Below are 24,709 nucleotides of genomic sequence, written 5' to 3' on the forward strand. Positions count from 1 at the left end.
TTTCCAGAGCCTCTACTTGCGTTTTCGCGTCCGCGCGCGCAATTGCAGTTTTTAGGCAGTTTTCGGAAAATTAACTCGTGGGAGCATCCTCGACGTTCCGGGAGTGTTCTGAAAAGGTGACCTAGGGTTTTATCCCCCTTTCGAAGCCGTTCGAGCCCTCAGAATTTTGTTCTGAGCAGCGTAGCAGAAGTTACTTTTCGGAGGCGTTTAGATCAAGAGGGTGTGCTTTTTGACAGATTTTCTTCAGGTAAATAGTTCTTTTGGGAAGCAGCTTGTCTTAGCTTTGTGCTAAGATTTTGTGTAGAGTTTTGCTTGCATTGGAGAGGAGATTTGTGAATCTCTTGGAGGTTCTTTTGCTCTCTTGTGTGCATCCACAGTATGGCTCAATCTATGGAGAAAGAGATTTTTGGTGCATTTACATCCGAAGACAAATTGGATGGTACCAACTATTCTCTTTGGTTTTTTATGGCCAAAAATGTTTTGGTTGGTAAAGGATTGTGGGATTATGTATCTGGAGATGAAGTTCGTCCAGTTAGCATTGCACCTGCCACGCCTGGTCGTGGTGCAGCTGTTGGTGCAGGACCCTCACAAGTCACTCCAAAGCAAAAGAGATGGGATACTAAAGATGCACAAGCTATGGCTGTGATTGCCTTAACCATAAAGAGGACAATCACACCACATATCAGATCTTGCAGAACTTCTGAGGATGCTTGGAACACCCTGCAAGCTATATTTGGAGGAAGAAATGCTGCCAGAATAGAGTTTTTGAAGAAACAACTTGACAAAATACAGATGGACGAAGGTGACGATATTGTCGAGCATCTTACAAAAATCAGGGATCTTAAAGAGCAATTGCTTAGCATTGATGAAGTGATTCCAGAGAAGGACTTGGTTTTCAAAACACTCAATTCACTACCACCATCTTATTTGACTTTTCAGACTTCTTTGACTCTGTCTTTGCGAGCTAATCCTGAGCCTCTTCATTTTGAAGAGTTAGTGGCTTTGCTATTGCAGGAGGATCAATCACGTAAGAACAAGTCTTTACAGGTGGATGGTATGGATCATGCTCTTGTTGTACAGAACAAAAACAAGGGTAAAGAGAGTGCTCATTACTCCACGTCTGGTGCAGGACAGTCTTCAGAGAAGTCTAAAGGTGATTCCGACAAGTCCAAGAAGAAAGGTAAATGTCACTACTGCAAGAAACCTGGTCACTACATTAGTGAGTGTAAAAAGCGAATTGCTAAAGAAAAGAAGAAAGAGTCAAGTTTGGTTGTTTCAGCTTCTGGTGATTCTTCTACAGCTAAAGAAGAGTCTGCAAACTTTGTGCAGGATTCTTATGCTTTCGTAGTATGTTCAGATTTTTCTGCTTACAGTGCTGACAAGACACAAATGATTTGGTACTTTGATAGTGGTGCATCCAGGCATATTACTTCAAGGAAGGATTTGTTTTGTTCATTGGATGCAGCTCCAGCAGGAAAGAAGGTGACATGTGCAAATAATGCTTCTTATCCAATCAAAGGCGTTGGTAAGATTTTGATTACCATTTCAGATGGTTCAGATTTATGCTTGCCAGATGTCTTATATGTTCCAGGGATCAAGAAGAATTTGTTGTCTGTATCCTCTCTTGCAAAAAATGGTCTTCGGGTCATTTTTGAGGATGACAGATGTGTTGTACGAGATCGAGAGAATGGTTATTCTCTTATCACTACAGGTACGCTGGAAAATGGACTATTTGTGCTAGATCGTTATGAAAAGCAGATTCAGGTATGTATTGCAGAAACAAAGACTCAGGCCATGCAGGATGCTGAGTTGTGGCATGCTAGATTTGGGCATGTTAGTTATGGCAGTTTGATGACTTTACAACGTCATAATATGGTGCATGATTTGTCTTTATTGGAGATGCCACCAAGACATGTATGTGAAGGTTGCGTTCTTGGAAAGATGCACAGATTTGCATTTTCGTAGGATGGTTCAGTTAGAGCGACACGAAAGTTGTAGCTTGTACACAGTGATGTATGTGGTCCTATGAGGACGCCATCTATAGGAAACAGCCTTTATTTTGTGACCTTTATTGATGACTTTTCCAGGTTTTGTTGGGTGTATCCACTCAAAGCAAAGTCATATGTGTTTGCAGTTTTTCAACATTATGTCGCCATGGTTGAAAATGAAATAGGTTGCAAAGTACAGACTCTTCGTACCGATCGAGGAGGTGAATACATGTCAGGTGCATTTAAGGATTTTTTGGGAAAGAAAGGCATTAAACACCAATGCACTATGCCATACACACCACAACAGAATGGTGTTGCAGAAAGGAAGAACAGGTCTTTAATGGAGACGGGTAGATGTATGCTCAAGGCTAAGAGTTTACCTCATAAGCTATGGATGGAGGCAGTTGCTTGTGCAACACATGTTTTGAACAGGTGTCCTACTCGTGCCTTGAAGACCATTACTCCATATGAAGCTTGGTATGACATAAAACCTTCAGTCAGTTATCTTCGTGTTTTTGGTTGTCTTGCTTATGCTCACATCCCTTAGCAATTACGTGGGAAGCTTGATGATAAGGCAATCAAATGTATATTTGTGGGGTACAGTAGTGGAAGTAAAGGTTATAGACTTTACAATCCTGCTACAAACAAGATTTTTGAAATTCGTGATGTAATTTTTGCAGAAACTACTGCTCAACCTATGGTTGCTTTTGATGTACCTCATATGCAGACACATGATGTATTTGAAGGTTTGCTTCCTTCTTTTGTGGAGAATCAAGAATCACAAGAGGTTGATAATCTTGATCAATCTTTTGATCAGCATGTGACACCTCATGATGTAGAGAAAATTGTGCGTGAAGAGCAAGAAGTTCTCAGGGAAGAAAGAACCTTGCCTAAATGGGTTCAAAAAACTTTGCAGGATAGCAAGTTGGATGCACCGTTGCCACGAAAAACACGTGCTGGTACTACTTTTGGCAGAGAGCAAGTAGATTTGGCTTGCTTTAGCACTCTTTGTGATGCAGATGAGCCTAATTCATTTGAACAAGCTTTAGAGTGTGTTCAGTGGAAAGATGCTATGCAGCAAGAAATTGATTCTATTCATAAGAATCATACATGGGATCTAGTGGACTTGCCTACAGGTAAAAAGCCTATTGGTACAAAGTGGGTTTTTAAGGTAAAAAGGAAACAAGATGGTACTGTTGACAGGTACAAAGCAAGGCTTGTGGCAAAAGGCTATGCGCAACAGAAAGGCATAGATTATGATGAAACCTTTGCTCCTACTTCTCGTGCGTCCACAGTTAGATCACTAGTTGCAATTGCTGCTCATCATGGTTGGAAAGTGCATCAGTTGGATATCAAAACTGCTTTTTTGAATGGTGATTTGCAGGAAGAAGTTTATGTAAGTCAACCAAGTGGTTTTGTTGTAAAAGGTCAAGAATAAAAGGTTTGTAGATTGCGTAAAGCTTTGTATGGTCTCAAACAGGCTCCAAGAGCATGGTATGAGAAGATACATACTTATTTGATTGGCCAGGGATTTCAGAATAGTCCAACAGAAAGTACTTTGTATGTCAAAAAGAGAGATGGAGTTCTCATTATGCTAACACTTTATGTGGATGATATGCTTCTTACAGGCAATAATGCAAATGAAATTGAAGTGTTTAAAGATGCTTTGAGAAAAACCTTTGAGATGTCTGATCTTGGTTTGCTACATTATTACTTGGGTATTCAGTTTGTGCAATCAGAGGATGGCATATACATGTTGCAGGCAAAATATTTGCATAAAATTTTGGACAAGTTTGGTATGCAAAATTGTAAGCCAATCTCTACACCCGTAGAAACTGGATCAAAGTTGAGCATGCATGATGCTGGAGAACCTTTTGATGTACATACTTATGTAGCAACCGTTGGTTGCTTGATATATTTGGCAGGCAACACTCGTCCAGACATTCAATTTGGGGTTTCACAAGCAAGCAGATTTATGCACAGCCCAGCCATGCATCATTGGCAGGCTGTGAAGCGCATACTTCGTTACCTTTCAGGTACCCCTAATCTTGCCATGTTCTTTCCAAGGGGGGATATGTATGGAAAGCACAGTTCTATGTAGCTTCTTGGTTACAACGATTCAGATTGGGCTGGTGATTTTGACACACGACATTCCATAAGTGGGAATTTTTTTTTCTTGGGAAATGCATGTATATCTTGGCTAAGCAAGAAGCAACCCACAGTGGCTACATCAACTTGTGAAGCTGAGTACAGGGCAGCTTTCACGGCAACAGTTGATTGTGTATGGATACGCAGGTTATTGGCAGATCTTTGTGAGTGTCAACAGACACCCACTACCATTTTCACTGACAGTCAGAGTGCTATGGCAGTTGCAAGGAATCCAGTATTTCATGCAAGAACAAAGCACATAGAGGTTCACTACCACTATGTCAGGGAAAGGCTACATGCAGGGGAGATCACACTAACTTACTGTCCTACACAGGATAACATTGCAGATCTATTTACGAAGGCGTTATCACGAGAAAAGTTTGAAGCTTTTCGAAAAGCTTTGGGCTTACTCTCATACACATGATGATCTGCTACCTTGTACGGATTCACACTATCACTACAAGGGGGATTTGTAGACATGTAGTAGTGTTAGTGTGTATACGCGCTTCACCAGGGGCACTTTTCTCCCACTGGGTTTTTCCCCCTGGACATCCGGTGTGAAAGGACACCTTATCTCTTAGGGTTTCATATAAGCTTTGTAGCTCTGAGTTTGTATATACACTATTATTCTAATACAGAGAGAGAGACTACAGAGATCTCGTACGCAACCTCTGTGTCTTCTCCTTCTCCATCTTCTTCCTACTTTGAGTTGTTGTCTTCCTTCTGTTTCCTGTTTCATCATCTTCAACAATGATAGAGTGACAGGTGAAGCATGACCAAAGTGCTAGTTTTTTTCTTGAATATATAGAGCTTGAAGTGCAAAAGGAGCAGGTCCAAATGGCTCATCACATGGAGCTGTAGATTGCAAGGTATGGCAGTTTAAAGCTTGTAGATCTGCTGATACGGACAGGGCAGATGGAGATAAGGAGTCAAAGCTGGTTTCAGCATATGGATGTGTATAGCTCATTATATGGAGCATGTTGGTCTTTTCATATTATCATTTGGAGTCTCGGATATCAAGTTATTGCCAGATGGAGTTTTCTTAGGGGCCAGCTCCTTGTCGGTTTGGTCACCTCGATCGGTGTGCCATCAGAGGCATTGTTGGCACAAGCAATGCAATTTTAGCCTCATTGTGACTTGTGTAAAGACCAGCCATAATATTACAAGCCTGTTTTGCAGATTTGTTGAATGAATGTCAGGAGTAATAGTCCACTTCACAGACAACACAATCAATGCATGAGCCTGTGTATCTCTAACATCCCAACGAGCTTGCTCAGCCGTAGGCAAAACAATTCTAATACCAGCAATCCTGTCAGCAAAACCTACAAAATCCTCACCATTGCCTATATCCACAGAACCAAGACGTACATCAATGCCCTGCATAATGTTCCACACGCCCTTTGACACAAGGGCATGTTGCATCATGTAAGCCCACATAGGGTAATAGTCCCCATCCAATCTATCCTTAGCATCAAACATCTTGAATACATATGTATTGTTGTCAACCATGGTGAATGCCTGCACTTGATGTGAAACTACCCAAAAAGAGGAGAAACAAAATGGTAACAACACATGCTATATAGCACAAACCATAGAAGACTGTAAGGGATGTGTTATGCAAAAAATGGCACTGACAGAAATTTTGCACAAAATGACAAAATAACATATGCAGTACATCTTGTAGTGGAAATGGAGGTCGAAATGAGCCCAAATGGAAATTTTTAGCAGACCAATCTCTACGAGCTAGCTTGAAGTATTTGTTGACCTACCACCAAAGCTCACATAAAATTGAGAAGGTGAGCAGGTGTGTGATGGCGATGCTGATGACTAAGCTTAGGAGGATGCAACCTGCTCTGATACCAATTGTTGGAAATAGGGTTGCTTGGAGACACACACAACTTGGAGAAGATGAAGGAAGCTCAAGGCACACAACCGAGAGTGTATTACTTGGTGTGCAAGGGAAAGATAAGATAGCCCTAGAGTGATGGGCATATATAGAATGCAGGGGGGGGGGGGGGGGGGGGGGGGGGGGGAGAACCTCTTAGTGAGAGAAAAAATGCCCCGACGGTCCTAAGTGTGTTCACACACATGTAATAGAAATTGATAAATAGTTATTTATTGCAGCTAATAGGCGGCAAAATCATAAGCAAACCATGGACTATGCAAAAGGATAAGAAGTTTATGGGTATTTCATTATTAAAGTGCTCTTTATGAGCTATGGTCATTTTTATGTCCAAGCATGCGCAAAGTCTGTAATCATTTTGAGCATTCAAAAAATCTTTTAATAAATACTACATGCAAGAGGGAAATTCCCACTCTTGCATGGGGGAGATTGCACTGCTTGTGTAGCACTTTGCTCTAGGAGGTGCACTTGCATGCGTTCTCTTGCTCTCTCTTCCACTCCTTTTTCATGCTTTACTCTCTTCCTCACACTTCTCAAGGTATGTGTAGTTCATTTTAATTTTTGTATGTTATTGGAGAGATTTTGCAGGGACACCTCATCTTCTATCTGTTGTAGTGATATCAGAGCTCATACAATGCTCTTGGTCATGTTGAAGTTGCAAAGATCAAGAATCAAGCCACGGATGTTGTAAAGAAGATAAGTGTTGGTTTCTTAACAAACTATAGCATATGTTATTCCTGTGATGCTTTGATTGATCATAGATAACTTAAATTCTTGTAAATGTTTCACTACATAATTGTTTTGTATGCTATAGAGCCCATGTTGCTTGATTAGGAAGAGAAGCATGGCAAAAATATATGAAGAGCCTTTGAGTAATCACATATGGCTCCTTGTAATAGGCCTATATAGGTCTATCCCAAAAAAATTCTTTAAGACTTGTTTGTCAAGAGGGAAATGGGATAACTAAACTATCACAAATCGATCATCTCAGAAGAAGAGGAATCAAAAAAATTTTCCTAGCATGATAGGAACATATACATGTAGTTCAGTAGGAGTAAAAGGAGGATCAAAGACTACTACTTAAAGAAGCCGTGGAAAAGTTATCTCTATAAGTCTTACCAAAATTAGAAAGAAAAAGAAGTTTCTTTTCTTTTTTGCATGCTCATCATCAGAAGCAATCCCAATAGAGTTTGGAGAGTAGTAGATAGGAACTATAAGAGTATTAAACATCATGAATAGTCCTAAGAAGACGAGGACTTAGACATGGTAGCTATCAAGCTCAAGGTAACATATGTAAGCATGTGGGGAGATTTGGATTTTGCTTCCAAAACTCAATTCCGACCTTCTTGGTGATTTTTATTAGTTTTTGAATGATTTTTATTATTATCAGCCAAAAAACAAAAAAAAATTGAGTTGAAAAATACTATTATTGGCCCAAAAACTATCAAAAGTATTCTCTAACACACTAAACACTCAGACTCTTATTAAATCTCTTTATGATTGCAATCTTCCCTATTTGGCTTATTATTATGCAAAGATAAGAGAAAAACATGCTTTTTACAATATGTACACTCGGATCACTCATTCATCTCAATATCCTTTTACCAATTTGGTGCTACCTAGTATGTGCGCATTCAAGGTACTCCTGAAACGATTGACACATTGATGTCCTGGTTAGCCATTATGTAATTGATTTGGGGAGTGATGACCATCAATATTAATACAGTCATTTGCCCGACTTAAGCTATCTATGACCCCCTGATTTACTTAGTGGCCAAAATAAATGGAGTAGCTCATGACATTTGCTTTGGCCCTACGTTGAATCACTATATGCCCAAGCCATCGAATTGTTGCCCTGCATCACTAAGCCCCGCTCGTTTTTTTTCTGCCAAGCTCCAATTTGCACACGCAGGGCAACTTGCTCCTTAGTCATCAATGCCAACAATCTCAACACACACACACACACACATACATGTATACCTTTACAATTGGTCGGTTTTTCTTTTAAATATTATTTTAACTATTTACCTTGTGTATTATTCCTAATTTAAAAAATCTAAAATATCAAACTAGTCGGTATGTGGATTTATTACTGTGTATCTCATGCGTGGAAAACTTCGCATATTATTGTGTGGTGTAAATGGGGTTTTATTTTACCTTATGCCATCTTTTAGGATTGTTATATTGGCTAATGCTCTCGCGCTTTGACTTATATAGCATGACAGTGTAAGAAAAAAAAAACAAATATGGGTTTTTTGGTTTTTAAATAAGTTATAAATAGGTTCTTGGCTTTGGCTCATTTAATGGGGTTTTTCTCATTTTACATGCAAAATAAGGTAAGTTGGAACCCGAATGGGCATAAGAAATCTAAATTAGCATAATAACATTGTGAAGTTTTGTTACCTTCAAATAATTGGAATATTCTCTCGGTGAGAATTATCTATAGTTGTTGTTTTGGATACTTTATGGCTTCAAGAAAACTGGCAAAGTATTTCTGGCATTGACAAAAGTGGCAAAGTATTTCTGGTATTGAAAGAAAGGCTATCGGGATTAAGACTCTTGGTCAGAAGAGATGGTGGCTTTTTTTGTTCAAAACAATATATATGCTATTGAAATTTTGGGGATTTACAAATACTATACTTATAAGTACTTCCTTAAAATCTTTGCAGTAACTAAAAACAAAAAAACTAAGGAACATGAACACTTTGGACAGTGGTTTTAAGTTTTAAAAGTTGTAAGATGGACATGGATAACAACTGATACAGTCCATTGACACCTGTGAAACACATCCAAGACTAACGTATCTGTTGTCTTGTTTGGATGGATGTAGATGAGGACTCTATCCTTTCTTGGAATTTTTTTGGCTTAAAGCTATTGTTTATCAGACAGCACATATGCTCCTACCACTTGGGAAGTAATTCTTTATTGGATCACTATCATTGTATACTAGAATGAGGCTTCATTCTCATATGCCATGTACAAAGATAATTATAAGACTGAGTTGTTTTTGTACTAATTTTTGCCTTTCCTCTAAAGCTAGCTGTCTTTTGAATGTAAAAGTTCATTTATGTCTTATTATATAAGTTAAAATAGTTACACACACACACACACATGCACAATTGGCATGCTATGGCTTCCTCAAATTGATCGGAGCAGTAAGATGTAATCAACTTGCCCAGTCATCACGGCCTACAGCTTCAATTTGGAAAAAAACCCAAATTCACTTGCATTTTGAATGGAGGATGCCTATTTCTTAATGAGTCTTTTAAGCATTTTCCTTTTTTAAGTTCAATAAGCACTTGTTCTCACAAGTCCTAAAATGATGGCTTTGTTCACATTGTTGAAGTACATGTTGCATCTCACAAGAAAAAGAGGCTCTTATTTGACAATTTTCCAAGCTCACGGGTAGAAAATTATAAATCTTTTGTATCTATCAAAATGTTTTGTAAGAGCTTTAAACACTACCCCATTCAATTAAATTGGCGGTAAGACCAGCTCATATTGCCATGCCACTCACACATTAGGTTTCATTCTTGGGACAAATTAAGGGGAGGGACTAAAATTTGGCCTACACCCATGTATGGCCATCTTTTTTTTGAACCTACAAACATTGAATCCAAGAGAACCATAGCTGATGAATCCATTGAGAACCACCATGTTGTATCCAAGATAACCAATGTAGGCGTATCACTAAAATAGAACCCATTTTTGTAACGAGTGAACATAGTTCCAGGTTCAAGGGGAGGGTTGTTGGGCCTGAACCTTAACCTATGAGAACACCCCTTAGCCATATAGACAACCATGAGGACAAAGTCCATATGTAAACAATAGGTACCCATGTGATACCAGGATGTAGTGCATGAAGTAGGAGAAAGTAAAACCTCATCCATCATGTCAAGGATATATCCCACGAGCTGGAAGAAAACCAAAAGTCAAGTTTGTAGAGGCCTATTAAGGCTCTATCGACCTGATGGACTCTCTTTTTTCTTGGTTTTTCCTATTCATTCAATGTAGCAAGTTTTATGGCTCCACTTGGTGATATAAAATGAATCAAAAATGGTCCCATACCTCTGTTTTTCACCTTCTTTGTATTTTGTCTAAGAGTTTAAACAAGCTGTAAGTCAGGGTGGATAAGTTAGTGTGCCAATCATGGCATAAGCATGATTAGAGTAGAGTTAGCTTAGGGCTTGAAATTAGGCACACAATACAATAGACTATAGTTGCAAATGAAATAATAGACTTACTTTTATTCAGCATAATGTGCCTTTATATAGGCATATACAAAGAGGCAACCTTTTGACACATGAGTATAAAATGTGGCTGCCTATGCACAAATACAAGTGGCTAGTCTTTACACATGAGTTGTAAGAGGTTCTTCACATGTATTGTTGACACATGACTTTTCTAGGTGGAAGAGATTGTTCACACAAGAGATGCAACAAAAGTCCGCATCCCAACAATCCTCCCCTATGTGGGTTTTGGTTGCATATCACTCACACAAGATTATCCTCCCCTCAAAACACACTAGAGTGAGGCACACAAAACACAAGCCTCCCCTTGAAGGCACAAATAGAGGGGAAGGTATAATTGAGAGAATGCTCAAATTACATTTTGTTTGTTTTTGTTGGAGAATTTTCTCTCTCATGCACGTATTGCAGAACTTGTTGTAATGTCGTCCTTGTCCTTGCCACATTTTGATGTTGTTGTCGATGTTTTGATCCAATGCTGTTGTTGATGATGTTTTGATCCAAATGGTGAATGAAAAGGAAGCCACAATGCACGTATATGTATAATGGAGAGAAAAACCACATGGGGAAAAGCCCTCAAATTATTTATGCCATGCAAAAGAACTTTTAAATGATTTTGAATATGTTGGAGAATGTCCCCCAACTGCTATCCCTTCGTCTTGATGTCATGAGCTTCGTGTGTCGATGTTTTCTTCATCATTTTCATGTTGATGTTGATCTTCTTCATTCATGTTGTTGGTCCGTTCTGACAAAGATGCAATCTCCATGGCGAATGGAGTAAAATACATAGACATTGCAATAGCGATGCTTGCTTGCATGCAAAAAAAAATTAGAGTTAATTGCAAGAGAGAGAGGGAGAGGTAAAATTTTATTGTGAAGCTCCTCTTTACCGGAGTGAAGCCACTCTTCACACTAGAGAAGGAAGAGAGATTACCCTTGCCTTTGTTTTAATCTTTTGGTGTTGTTGAGGGATTGAACTTTTGTTGCAGCGGGAAATACCCTTATTAAAGAGCTTGTGACAAAAAAATGAAGGCTGCTATGTTGTGGGAATGCACCTCATTTAGAGGATTTGAAGCTCAAAATTCCCTCTTAAATTACCACCGTGGGAAGAGGGTGAAGGACTTTGACAGAGATGGTGACACAACTCCGACGTGACCTAAAACGGACTTCGTAGTCAAAGTTGGTGCACGAGAGCCAGTGAGGTGAGGGCTGAGGCAGACAGTGGTCGTGGTTGCAGGGGCGACAAGTGGGGAAATTGCACAGAGCAACAGTAAGAGCACGTAAATGGCAGATCCGCAGATGCTTAACTTCAAGCTGTAGCGCAAATTTGGTCAGGATTTCCAGGCTAAATGGTGATGCTAGTTGCTGAGATAACAATTGCTTCTATTTTTGAATGCATCTTATGACGGGGTCAGGTTTGCAGGTTGACTGTAGGCTGGAGTCACGTTGCAGGTTTGTGAAGGTAATAGGCGGGTTGGCTTTTGCAGATGAAGATGAGTCGGTTGTGCCGATGAGCTGAGGTGATGAATGCTGGTAGGGTGATAGAGCAGGGGCCCACAGCTGGTCGGGGTGGTTTGGGCATGAAATTTGAAGCTCGGGGTTAGGGTTGCAGGGCAAGTTGTGAGGTTGAAAATGTAGCAAGAGGCACCAGGTGCTAGTTGCATACAAGAATCGAAGAGTTATAGCGGGTTGAAGCCGATTTAGAGTAGATGCAGAGGAGTTATTTGCAGGCGTGGACTCGCAGAAGATGGAATGGCCGCCGATAATGCTCCACATGGATGGGTTCACACTGAGACAATGAAGTTAAGCTTCCAAAAGAAAATGGGCCTTTTCCCACCAAGGGCTTCCTTATGTTCCTTTTAAAATTTGGAGGTGGCCCCCACAAAAGTCCTTATAGCCCCCCCCCCACACACACACACACTTAAAAGAAGATAGAGATTAGGGAGTTCAAATGATGATTAAGAGCTTGTAACAAAGCTAAGAAACTAAAAAAACTGCTAGATTTTAGACAAACATTGATTGAACAACATGCAAACCAAGCAATAATTTTAAAAAAACCTCAATGAAATGGCCTAGGATATAATTAGATTAGAGATGCTAATCTAAGCACGGCTCTGATACTAGTTGTAATCATGGTGGATGAGTTAGTGTGCCATTCATGGCATAAGCCTCATTAGAGTAGAGTTAGCTTAGGGCTTGAAATTAGGCACACAATACAATAGAGTTAGTTGCAAACGAAATGATAGACTTACTTTTATTCAGCATATGTGCCTTTATATAGGCATATACAAAAAGACAACCTTTTGGCACATGGGTATAAAATATGGTTGCTTGTGCACAAATACAAGTGGCTAGTCTTTACACATGAGTTGTAAGAGGTTCTTCACATGGGTTGTTGACACGTGACTTTTCTAGGTGGAAGAGATTTTTCACACAAGAGATGCAGCAAAAGCCTGCATCCCAACAAGCACATAAACACTTGGTGCAAATTCCTTAGATTTCACATGCTTGTAATGAAACTCTTTCATGTGTTGCTTTCAAGCATATATTGCTATTGCTCTTAACCCAATCTCGTCCAACTTCTCTAGGTCATCCAAACGATCATACCATTAATGTCCAGTCCATTCAAACTTCTTTGCTACTCGCAAAGTTGGAATCAAAAACTCCATGGGTAAAATGGAATTGAGTCCAAGCACCATGTTGTATGGTGTCATTCCTAAGACATTTTTGTATGCAACTCTATAAACCCAAATTATAAAGTGTAACTTTCGATCCCAATATGATCTATTGTCGTTCCCAATCTTGGTCTAAACTGTGCACATAACTTTATTAGTACTCTTTGGCTAGACCATTAGCTTGTGGGTGATAAGGAGCTGACTTTCTATGTATGACCATGGACTCATCAAAATACTTAATGACTTTGCTCACAAAATGTGTCCCTTTATCACTAGCAATTTCAATAGGTAAGCCATACCTTGTAAAAGCATTTTCATACAGGAATTATGTTGTGGTTCTTGTATCATTCTTTTTTGAGTAGCTTTTGCCTCAACCCACTTTGTTAGGTAGTCTATGGCTACTATAATGTACTCCACATGTATTCTACAAGCTGACAGTGCTATAGGACCTACAAAGTCTAAGCCCCACTTGGCATGCTCGTGCTCCCATCATTGGTCTCATAGGCATTTCATCCTGTTTAATCGAGATTTTTTTCTTTGAAATTCATTGCACTTCTTCACATATGCAACAACATCCATGAAAAGTGTTGGCCACCATATTTTGACAAACATTATAGCTTTAGCCGTCTTTTCTCGCTCCATCTAGGCATTGATTCACTGCATAGGCCATAATTTCCCAATCCTTCTCTTTTAGTGGTTGTGTAGTTCCATTCAACACTATTCAATTGACGACTGGCATATTGAAAAATCCATCTTGCCCTTCATTGGTTGTGCCAGTACCCATCCAATTGCAAAAGCAAAGGCATCAACATACACATGGAAAATTTTATTCCAAGGTGTTGATACCAATGCTTGCTTCAACTTTTGAAATCATTCCTCACAGTCTTTTATCCACTCAAACACCACTATCAAGCTATAAAGAGGTTTGGCAATTACAACATACATGTAGATAATTTTTTTGTAATATCCACAATGTCTCATTAATGATTGTACCTTTCTAATTGTCTTTCGATGTGGAATTTCCACAATTACCTTGATTTTATTCATATATATGGATATTTTGCTCGTTGATATGATATGTCCTAGGATCTTGCCTTGTCTAACCATGAAAACACACTTCTTCGGGTTAAGACAAGTCCTATATGTGTGACATTTTGTGAATAAATCTTTTAGATGCTTTGTATGGTCTTTGTATAACATTGAATGTACACACAAATAATCCATATAGATCTCTAAAGATATGTGCACGTATTTCTCTAAAAGCATGAGCCATCAACCTTTGGAAGGTTTCAAGTGCATTCGCCAACCCAAACGGCATCACACGATATGCAAAAATTCCCTACTTGATAGCAAAAGTTGTCTTATGTTGTTCTTCTTGTTTAATAGACAATTGGTTATAGCTTGAAAATCCATCTAAGAAGGTATATGCCTGCGTGCCAGCTACTCATTCCAAAACATGATCTATAATGGAAAGAGGATAGTTATCGCAAGAATAGTCATTGTGTTTGCCTTTTTAAGATTCACACATACTCTCAACTTTCCATTCTTTATGAGCACTACGACAATTGGAGAGAGGTACCAAATCAGTGTGCTCTATTTCATAAATGAACTCAGCTTCATTCAACTTATCAATCTCTTTCTTGATCTTCTTTGCAAAGGTTTCATTGTAAGTGTATGGACATTGTCTCGTTGGTTTAGCATCTAGATTAGGAGGAATTGTGTGTTGACAAATTTCAAGATCAACCCCTTTGAAGTCCTTATAAGACTAGGCAAACAAATCCTTGTACTCCTTGAGCATTTTAATCAATAAATTTTCTTCCTCAAGAGATAGATTAGTAGCAATATAAATCGGCTTTGGATCCTCACCGGGTTTTGTTAGATCTATCTTTTTGGCTTCCTCGAGTCCATCATAAAATTTTCCTGGCTCTACCTTTTCTCTAATGGAGTGTTCAACAATAATCTTGTGATCCTGAATAGTGTCCTTTTTGTAGTGGGAGGATACGCTTATTCCATCTTTCTCTGACTGGTTCTCAACCTCACTTACCATCTCTATCATCCACACCTCTTTCAAGGTGTGTTTCAACTCATGATATTTCTTCTTTTGCTCAAAATTTTTCCACCTAGGATTACCATCAATTGTCTTGGATGTGTCCTTGAGTGGCCTAGTGGCTTTTTGCTTCTTGCACTTTGTATTATTCTCTTGAGGAAGTGTAGAGAATTTCCATGACACCTTGTCCTTTATGCAATCATATGCTCCAAAAAGCATCAAATAAGTCTAAAGTGGCCAAAATTTGAGTCCACTCTAGGGTTTCCATTCTTTCTTCTAGAAAAGTTTTAGGTATATAGTTAGAATCTTTGAATAAACTATCCCCTTTACACTCCTCTTTTGCAAGGCTTTTACATTCAAAAGCTCCACACATCCATAGGTGAGATTTAGGATTCAACCATGCTGGTAATTTAGATTCTGCAATTATAACCGAATCAAAATATTCTATCAAAATCTTACGTACATATTTGTAGCTATGGTCCCTCAAGTTGATCTGTGTAGTGGTCTCCATGTGTGGCACAAGTAGATATAGTCATAACCCCAATCTTGAACCAATTTTAACTAGCACATAAACGGTCTTACTATAATAACATCATAGTTATTCTTAGTACCAAAATCTACTACTGTAATGGTATGCTCATACTTACTTCCACAAGAAGTCATCAGTACTTGCTCTAGAACTCCAATAGGCTTCTCAACATGATCGTCAACTAGTTGTAACTTCTCTCGTGTCTGCCTCAGTGCATGTTTTTTCCATTTTTCCCAAATATATTTGGTAGCTATGGCAATACCCACACTACTATTTAGAATAGCTATGGTTGTTGTCCCTTGATATTCTACAGACAATGTGGTGTTTCCATCTTCACCTCCTCAATCATCCCCAACTTTGTTGATAGGAACTTGCTTAATATCCTTTTTGGGTTTGTTTGACTCCTCCAATTCTCGACGTATTATCTCAAAAAGATTTTTGATTCCCATCCCATTTTCTTAAGACATTTTTTAATATCTCTCCACATCTAAGGTCTTACTTTTAACAACTCAGCTATTGTTAGCATATACCTCACTAGTGTTGACATAAATTGTTGCAATCCTTGAGAATCTATGACTGCCTTATGAGATTTTCTTTGAGATGGTAGAACCATAACATCAGATCTTTTGTCATAAGGTTCCAAGTACGATGGAAAATCCTTAAGGGTTTCCTCTCTACTATCCTCTGATCTTTTTGTTCCTTAGTCACCATACATGGATTGCATCATGAAGTCCATCATACCCTTATCAAGGTCAACAAGGTCCTAGGGTTCTTTCTTGTTGTTACTGCCTCTCATCCCAACACCCAAGAAAGAAAATGAGAAACCTCTTACACAAGATTCATTCAGAAAATCCTTTAACAAACAGCATTCAGTATTTACACACGAATCAGGAATCTGTCAGGTGGCTAAATTTGAACTGAAAATTGAATACATAGAAAAACAGGAATTCAACATTGCATAGGGCATCAATCCTCTCCTTATTCTTCATTCCACATGTTCAAAACATTACCACCATCAAGGAACAACTTGTTTTTTTATATGAAGTGGTTTTGTCCCTTTCACACTACAAATCCTGACTACTTCTCGAAAAACTACAAATAATGAACTCAAATGACAAAATTACTCCCATTTTGGGTTTAACGCCTGGCAGAGCCCGGTGGTAGAAAGTTTTTCCCAACAAAAACTTTTGATTCGATACCCCCAAATCCCTTGTTCAAAAAAACTCAGTGCTAATAACTATATAGAGTGCAAAGTGAAGTGCCTGGAACTTAATCCAAGATTCACAAACTACACACTACATAATCACTAAACATAGCCCATTATCCCCCCAAAAGATTACATTGATATCCCAAACCATTGTGTACCACCTTACTACACAACAAGGTAAATTACAAGTGCACCATTTATTGGCAATATGCCAGGACTGAGAACCCATCAAGTAAATCATCATCCATGAGAGCTCATACAAAAGACACTCGTAGAACAAATGCTCTATGATCAAGCTTTTACTCCACCAAAAATCAGTAAAAATAGACAAATTTAGGTTCAAGCCCTTTGCATCCCTGAAATTTGCACTCCTAAAATCTGGAATACTGAATTCTGCATGGTTGAAAACTGCATTCCTGTAAATTGCATCCCTTTGCAAATTTATAATTCATCAAACATATCTCCAAAACATCTTCTCAATAAAACAAATTGATTCTAAGAACCATAGAAAAATTAATCCAAATGCTCCACAAACATCTCCTCTTCAATATCCATCATTCTCGACAAATCAGACTCAAAACAGTCTTCTCTTTGCAATTGAACCATTTTGCTCATCAAAGATTCCAAGTTTTGCAAGAAAACCATTCTAAACATCAAATCCCTTTGGACTTCACATGCATTTTGTAAAATCGAATTCAAAACCTTCATCTCCTGATCATCGTTTTGCAAAATCTGATCCAAACAATATGAGAATGATAATATTAAATCATCAAAATCAACATCTCCCATCTGCAAAATCTGGTTTTAGGGCTCAAAATTCAAGAAATTTGATAAGTAATCCCTTTAGACACTTGATGATTTGGAGCATCTGCAACTTTGAGCTCGGTAACCGCATTGCATAATTCAGAAACATCTCCATACTCAATGTTAGCCACCAATTTATTGCAAATAACCTTTTAGTTAAATCATGTTTCAATTCAAAATGAGTTATGAACGGTTCAATATGAAAAAACACCTTGCAAACCATCAAACATTGATTCTTCAATATCTCCAACACTTGTGGAAGAAGGTTAGAATAAACTCTGTACTCCAGTTTCTAAAAAAAAAGCTTTCACTGAACTTCCTGACTTATGTTAGGCAAAAAATAACCAAATTGATCTTTGCTTCCTGCATCCGACTTCAAATCCCTTCTACAAAGCAGTAAACTCTCCTCTTCTTCAAGTAATTTTAGGGCTTCAGGTCCATTTTCAAACTCGGGTATACATTATTCAAGAACAAAGTGAGTTTTCTTTTCAGGTTCAGGTTCACGTTCAGGTTTCTCGTCAAATAATTTGAAAAAAGATTCAATGTAAGATGCAAACTTTGCAACCATTATACACTTCCTCTCAAGAATCTCCAACTCTATGCATGTAAATGAAACACTTGGAGACCTGATTTAGACTCCATATGCCAAAACAATTGATTTTCTTGAAAATCTTGATTCAAGAAACACCTAAATTGATCTACTTCTTCATCAAACTGATTTGATTCAAGGCATAAAGAGAACAAATCGGACTCTCCCTCACACATGGAAAATTACCACCAAGATGGCTTGCTCTTATTCCCTCTCAAAAACATCTAGAAATCCACTTTTTGGCTGCACAACACTCCAATCACTGATATCTCCCTGAAAGTGAAAACTTTTAGGTTCATTTTCATGCTTGCATTCCATTAATACTCTGAAGGACTTCACATCAACTTTTCCATTACAGGTTGCATGACTTGACTTTCAAGAAAAAACATATGATTTCTGATTTGAGACATTGTTGCCTCTATTCCACCAAACTTGAGTTCAATTTGGTTAGTAGAGTCACTTTGCATCACAACAAGCAAAAAACTCCTAACAAAATTGCACTTTTGGGTGTATGAACACTTAAGAAAACAATCATGAACTTCAATGTGAATTGCTTCCCTTTCTACTTTCACTTGAAAACCTCTAGAGAACTGCTCCTTATAGAGATTAAATAACTACACTCGACCAATATGAAAACATTGAAGTGAATAAACTTTAAGTGACTGAACCTAAAAACCTTTTGACTCGTGTTCCCTAAATTTCTTCCCTTATGTCATCAAGCATGAAGACATAAAACCAATGAGATATAAGAATATCAACATCATCTCCTCCATCGGCAACATCACATAGAAATGTAGAACTATCTTCAAGAAAACCCACTTCACCATCATCAAGAACTTGCCAAAGGCTTGCATAATCATCAGTCAAACCATCTCCTCGACATCAACAAAACCATTGACATCAGAAACATGACCACATCACGAATAAAAATTTTCAAGAATACCATCAAGAAACTGAACTTCCTTGGAAAAAGATGTAGTTCCAATCTCCTTGACTGAACTCATAAAAGCACCAACATCATAAAAATCATTCAAGATAACATCATCATTCAAGACACCTTCCATAACATCAAGGTTTGAAGAAGACTCCACATTCATGATTCGAGTTAATTGAAGATTCAAATCCTCAATCTCAGTATCCTTTTCCAAAACAACTTGCTTAAGAGCATCATGAACTTCACAATAATAAGAAAAATGCATATTGGCTCAATTTGAACCTAAGAAAACTTCACCATCAACGATGCCTTCTCTTCTTGAAGTTGACCAATCTTGGAAACCGCTTCATTTGCCGCAAGCATACTTGAATACCTCTCATTATCCAATTCCAATGAGAGATTGTTGATCGTCTTTTCTTGACAAACAAAAAAACTTTGAAATTTAGTAAATGCAGGTACATTACTTCTTTGAAAATTAGTAATATGTGGATCAGGGACCTACATTGTGGAACTCAGTAAATCACGAACCTTTGACATCAAAACTGGCAATTCAGGGGCCTAAAATTCATGATCCTTGTCTTCATAACTTGAATAACTCGTATCCGCTCTTGGAAATTCATTTTCAGTCTTCAAGACTCCAAAAAACACTTCTCCATAAACACAAACACCTTCTTGAGTGTCACTTGAGTGTCACTTGCGAGATACTCCTCATCAAGATACATCAGAAATTGATTCATCGCATCATCCTCATATTAGCACACATTATGTCTTCATCTATCTTCATCTCTTTTACTTCATTACACTGTAATCTGATCTCTCCCTGAATATCAACCTCTTCAAGATCGATGTCCAATGTTGGTATATGGGTTTGTATGGGATATTGGTGGCTTCTTTGGCTCACGCCCACTTTCATTCCCTTCTTCTCAATCACCAATTCTTCTTTTGGGTAACTCTCATTCTCTTCCTGCAAAGAGGTGAGTGTCTTTGATGTGAGGTTTGGGGATAACTGGCAGTCCTTTTGGCTCCTGGCTTCCTCCTTCTTCCTCCATCATCTTTTCCACTCCTTCTCCCTTGCTTTGAACAATATCTCCTTCTTGAACCAACTCCTTCTCTTTAGTAATATGTATATCTACAACTTTGATCCCATATTCATCATGGACATCAAAATCAGGTTTTAAAACTTCAGGCGCTAAATAATTAGATTCAGGATTTGGAAAGTCAAGTTTTGAGACTGCACGTGCCTGAAAAACTACTGGTAACTGAAAATTGACAACTTGAGGTTGTTTTAGGTTGGAAACAGTAACAGGTTGTTGAAAACACCATTGAGAATCATCATCGCTGAGATAATCATCAAAATAATCTTCATATCGTTCTGAAATATAATCACATGCTTCTTGCAACCTTGATATCCGCTTGATAGTTAAGCATGACTTTCTCTTCTTGTCCACACGACTATTATGCCACTTGTGTGCATCATCTGGTTCAAAAACCCAGATACAATGAATGAAATTCAATATTCTTTGAAGTTTGGTTTCATTTGTGGGTTGGATAAGTTGGCTCAAACTCCGGTCTTTATTTGTAAGAAGCTCATTAGAATGGTGGCTGAGAAGAGACTAGAATCCCCAGAATTCACACCACTCAACACGATTGAAAACAAAATATGTTAAGCAGTAAATCCATATACACAAGAAATTGAGATGGAAGAACCCACTTATAATCCTATCTCATACCTAGTGGTAAGCTTCAAGATACACAAAATGGAGTTTTTATGGATAACCAATGCACATAATTGCATATTCAATCCCACAATGAATTTTTTAACCAAGATGTTAAGAGGATTACAAAAATGGATTGATGGAATACGCGGAGGGTATACACAAAAGAATACACACATTCTCTAGGAAAAAAACCAATGGCTACGTGTGGATCAACAACCAGTATGACTTTTTGATAAACTTACCAAAAAACCTCACACACATTTGTTCGTTCGACGTCACAGCTTGCTATGAAGCCATTCCACACAAAGGAACACATGGCTTAATCAAAGTTTTAATGAGCATCTCTAAGCTGATTAAAAATTTGGGCTACAAAGGTTTCAAAAGGGGTCGTAGATGTATCTCACTTAACAACAAAAAGTGAGAGGTCATTTGGACATTTGATTTTTTTTTACAACATTAAAAAACTTCTTCTAAACAATTGCTTCACCAAGTGAGGGACGAATTTTTTTCAACAAATCAAAGGTATCCGAATGGGGTATAGTTGTTCCCCAGTATGGTGTAATTTGTATTAGCTTGGTTTGAGATTGAGTACATTAAAAAACTATCCCGTCTCAAACAATATGATATTCTTAAAGCATTCGTACATCCATGGAGATACAAGATGACCTAATTTTTGCAAACAACCCTTTTTTTATACAGTGCTTGAATCATAAGCAACCCTTGTCCCTTGAGGACCCTTTTACCATTTATCCACTAGATATCATTGGTATAAAAGCTACACATGAGGAACATTCCACAACTTATTTGAATACTCGTATCCAATTATGTGAACCATTTGTAGGTCAATTTGTTACAAGCATGTCTCGAAAAAATGATAAATTACCATGCCCCGATATTTCTTTTATTTATGCAGCAAGTAATCACCCTAAACGTATGGCATACAAAGTGTGCATGTCATGAGTCCTTCCTATTCTATACAATGCATCACATGTTTCTTATGCGGCTACATCCACATGTTTGTATCAAATGGCTTCAAGCGGGAAAAATTTATCACTTGCATAACACAATTGATTGAAACCAATTGGTTTCCAAGAATTAGGTATGACATCAATACTCTAGTATACAAAATTGGTGGGGGATAGATCCACTTGGTGGCCTATCCTCCACCAAGTGTACCTTTCCTTAGGGATGGGGGAGGGCCACACACACACACATCCATGTGGCCAGTCAGGTTGTTTAAGTGTGCATAGCAGTCAATAGTCCCAAGTATTTGTAGCATGATAAAGCAAAGGGCTATTGGATTTCCATACAAATTAATAAAACATACCCATACACCAACTATTGTGATAGAAATCGGTGTTTGCAAGTGTTGATGGTTCAAGGTATGCACATAGTTCAAAGTTTCTGCTCTAGAGGACATGGATCGTGATCCATGTTCCCCTCAAATTTGTAACCAAACTTATCAAATATGCTCCTCAAGGTATTTGGAAGATATCCCCTTGATCTTTTGTGATTTGGTTCCAGGTTTTCTTTTTCCCAAGAACTCTTCAAAATTTCACAGTTTATGGTCTTTCTTATTCAAATTATGGTTATAATCTAAGTTTTTGCCTAACTTTTGTAACTTAGTTTATTGATTTTTGACATATTACCCTACTATGAATTGAAATGAAAGATTGCAATGAAATGAACAAAAGTTGAAATTATAGCTAATGGTGGTGGAAATGGACAACACTTTGAAAGCATTGAGTAATTTGGCAATTGAAAAGCTTGATTTACCTTCAATTACAAACACTCTTTGCTACCAAATATAATATCTAACTAGTTCTCGATTCATAGAGACTCTCAAGAGACAAAAATTGTGTTTGGCAATTGTGTTGTTAGTGAAAATGGAAGATTTTTTTATAAACGCAAATACGATCATAGTCACTCGACCATCATAAGATCAATTTCTCAAAATGATATCAATATTAGCAGATCATTGTGACGACCGTTTGTAGCATAACTAGCTGGCACTAACATATGCATTGTCAACACTTAGGAAACCAATCAGAATAGAGCGTGGAGACACATTAGGTTGTCAATCACACGGAGTAACTTATGCTAGAAGACGCATTCAAGAGAAATCATGAATCAAAAAATATTTGTCAATCTCATCATGCATACAATCAATCCTTACACCAACTAATCACTCTCGATGATATCTTTGGTAAATGAGAAATCATCGAGTGATTTCAATTAAATGAGCAATACTTCAAGACTCTAGGAGAAAATAGACAAGGACTATCAAAGCACTTCTAGACCATTGAAACCTAATTCTAAAGGGTACACAATTTGTCATTAATCATTGCACAAGCCATCAAAACTAGAATATAAATAGTATAGTAGCTGCTCCTAAGGCTTAGGATTGTCCTAATATTAAATGATTAGCATTTAAACTTAACATATCATGTCAATAATAACTTTAGATTCACATAACGTAATCATGCAAACTAACAGTGACTACATTCAATAGAAAGAGCAAGAGGAGAGAAACACATTGCACTCGTTAGAATTCGATTTTGATTATCAAATTGAGATAAATGTAGTGCTCTATAGCTTAAACTTCATTCATACAAAAGTTTATTAAAAAATTTCCAAGCATGTCCCTTTGTTTCTCATAAAGATTGACTTATATACCTACGAATTCTAAAATGTGACCTATAAACTTTGTTCCCATATGTATACTACAAATATATCAAGAGTGATTGGACCAAATATAATTACATCGTAATTCTAAGAACCCCATGTTTCTTTACAATCTGGTAATAACAATGAAGGAACTTTATACTAAAAGGGGGGGGTATCCACCTTGCCATTTGCAAAAATCTCACTAAAAGAGAGTACAAAGTCTATTGAATTTTCAATATAAAAAGGCTTCTCATCTCCTTCTGCATTGGCTAATGGTTAATCAATCAGTTGTTTAAACTTCTAGGCAGACAGTGAGATTAAAGTTTAATAGGTTTTAAACTTCTACCATTGACATGGCATTGCAAAAGTTGACGATACTTCGTGCGCCAACTTGCCTACGCACAATCTTACGTCATTAAGAGACCAACGCTAGCAAGTTACACTAGCACCACGTAGAGGGACTAAGGACGAGAGGTAAACACATGCCTGGCGATAGCCAGAGAAAGACGAGTGTGCACAACATGCAAAAGAATCTTGCACACATACGCGAGAGAGAAGCCTGTAGCCTCATCCACTCTTGTCTTGTGGAGAGAGAGAGAGAGAGAGAGAGAGAGAGAGAGAGAGAGAGAGAGAGAGAGAGAGAGAGAGAATTGCCCCATCACCTAGATCTATGTAGCGCCTAGATCATAGACCCAATCAGACTTGCTATTTTAAAAATAACAAGTGCACATAACTCTTTAATTTTCACCACAAAAAAAGAGTTTTTTTTAGATTCTTGGAGGAAAAACAAGTGATAAAGTCAAGAGGCCTACCCTTGAAAGACAATTTTAAGGTAAAGATCAAAGGAGCCTATAAGAAATTGGAAATTTGAATACCAACTCATGAGGAAGAGCACAAAAAGCTAAGGGAAAAACATACTATTGATCTATTACTTGAAATCCCACAAAGAAAGTAATTCATATTCAGTTTTGATGTTTTTGCTTGCATGGTGAAGAGCACAGAAACAAGCAAAAAGATATCTTGAGAGAGAATGCTTAGATTACTTTTAACTTTGTTAAAATTGGAAAAGCTATCAAGAACTGAGCGATCAAGAATCTTGAGTTTGCTTAAATCTACAATCCAAAGCAACTAAAAGATACGACCACATTAGGTCATAACAAACCTTGAAAACACCAAGAGTGAAGAAAAGTTCAATACAGAGACTGAACGTGAACAAAGATGGAGATATAGTAGCTTCGAAAGTCTCCAAAACA

The sequence above is a fragment of the Adiantum capillus-veneris genome, chromosome 7 (assembly GCF_014529385.1).
Source record: "Adiantum capillus-veneris isolate H3 chromosome 7, ASM1452938v2, whole genome shotgun sequence".
Classification (NCBI taxonomy): domain Eukaryota; kingdom Viridiplantae; phylum Streptophyta; class Polypodiopsida; order Polypodiales; family Pteridaceae; genus Adiantum; species Adiantum capillus-veneris.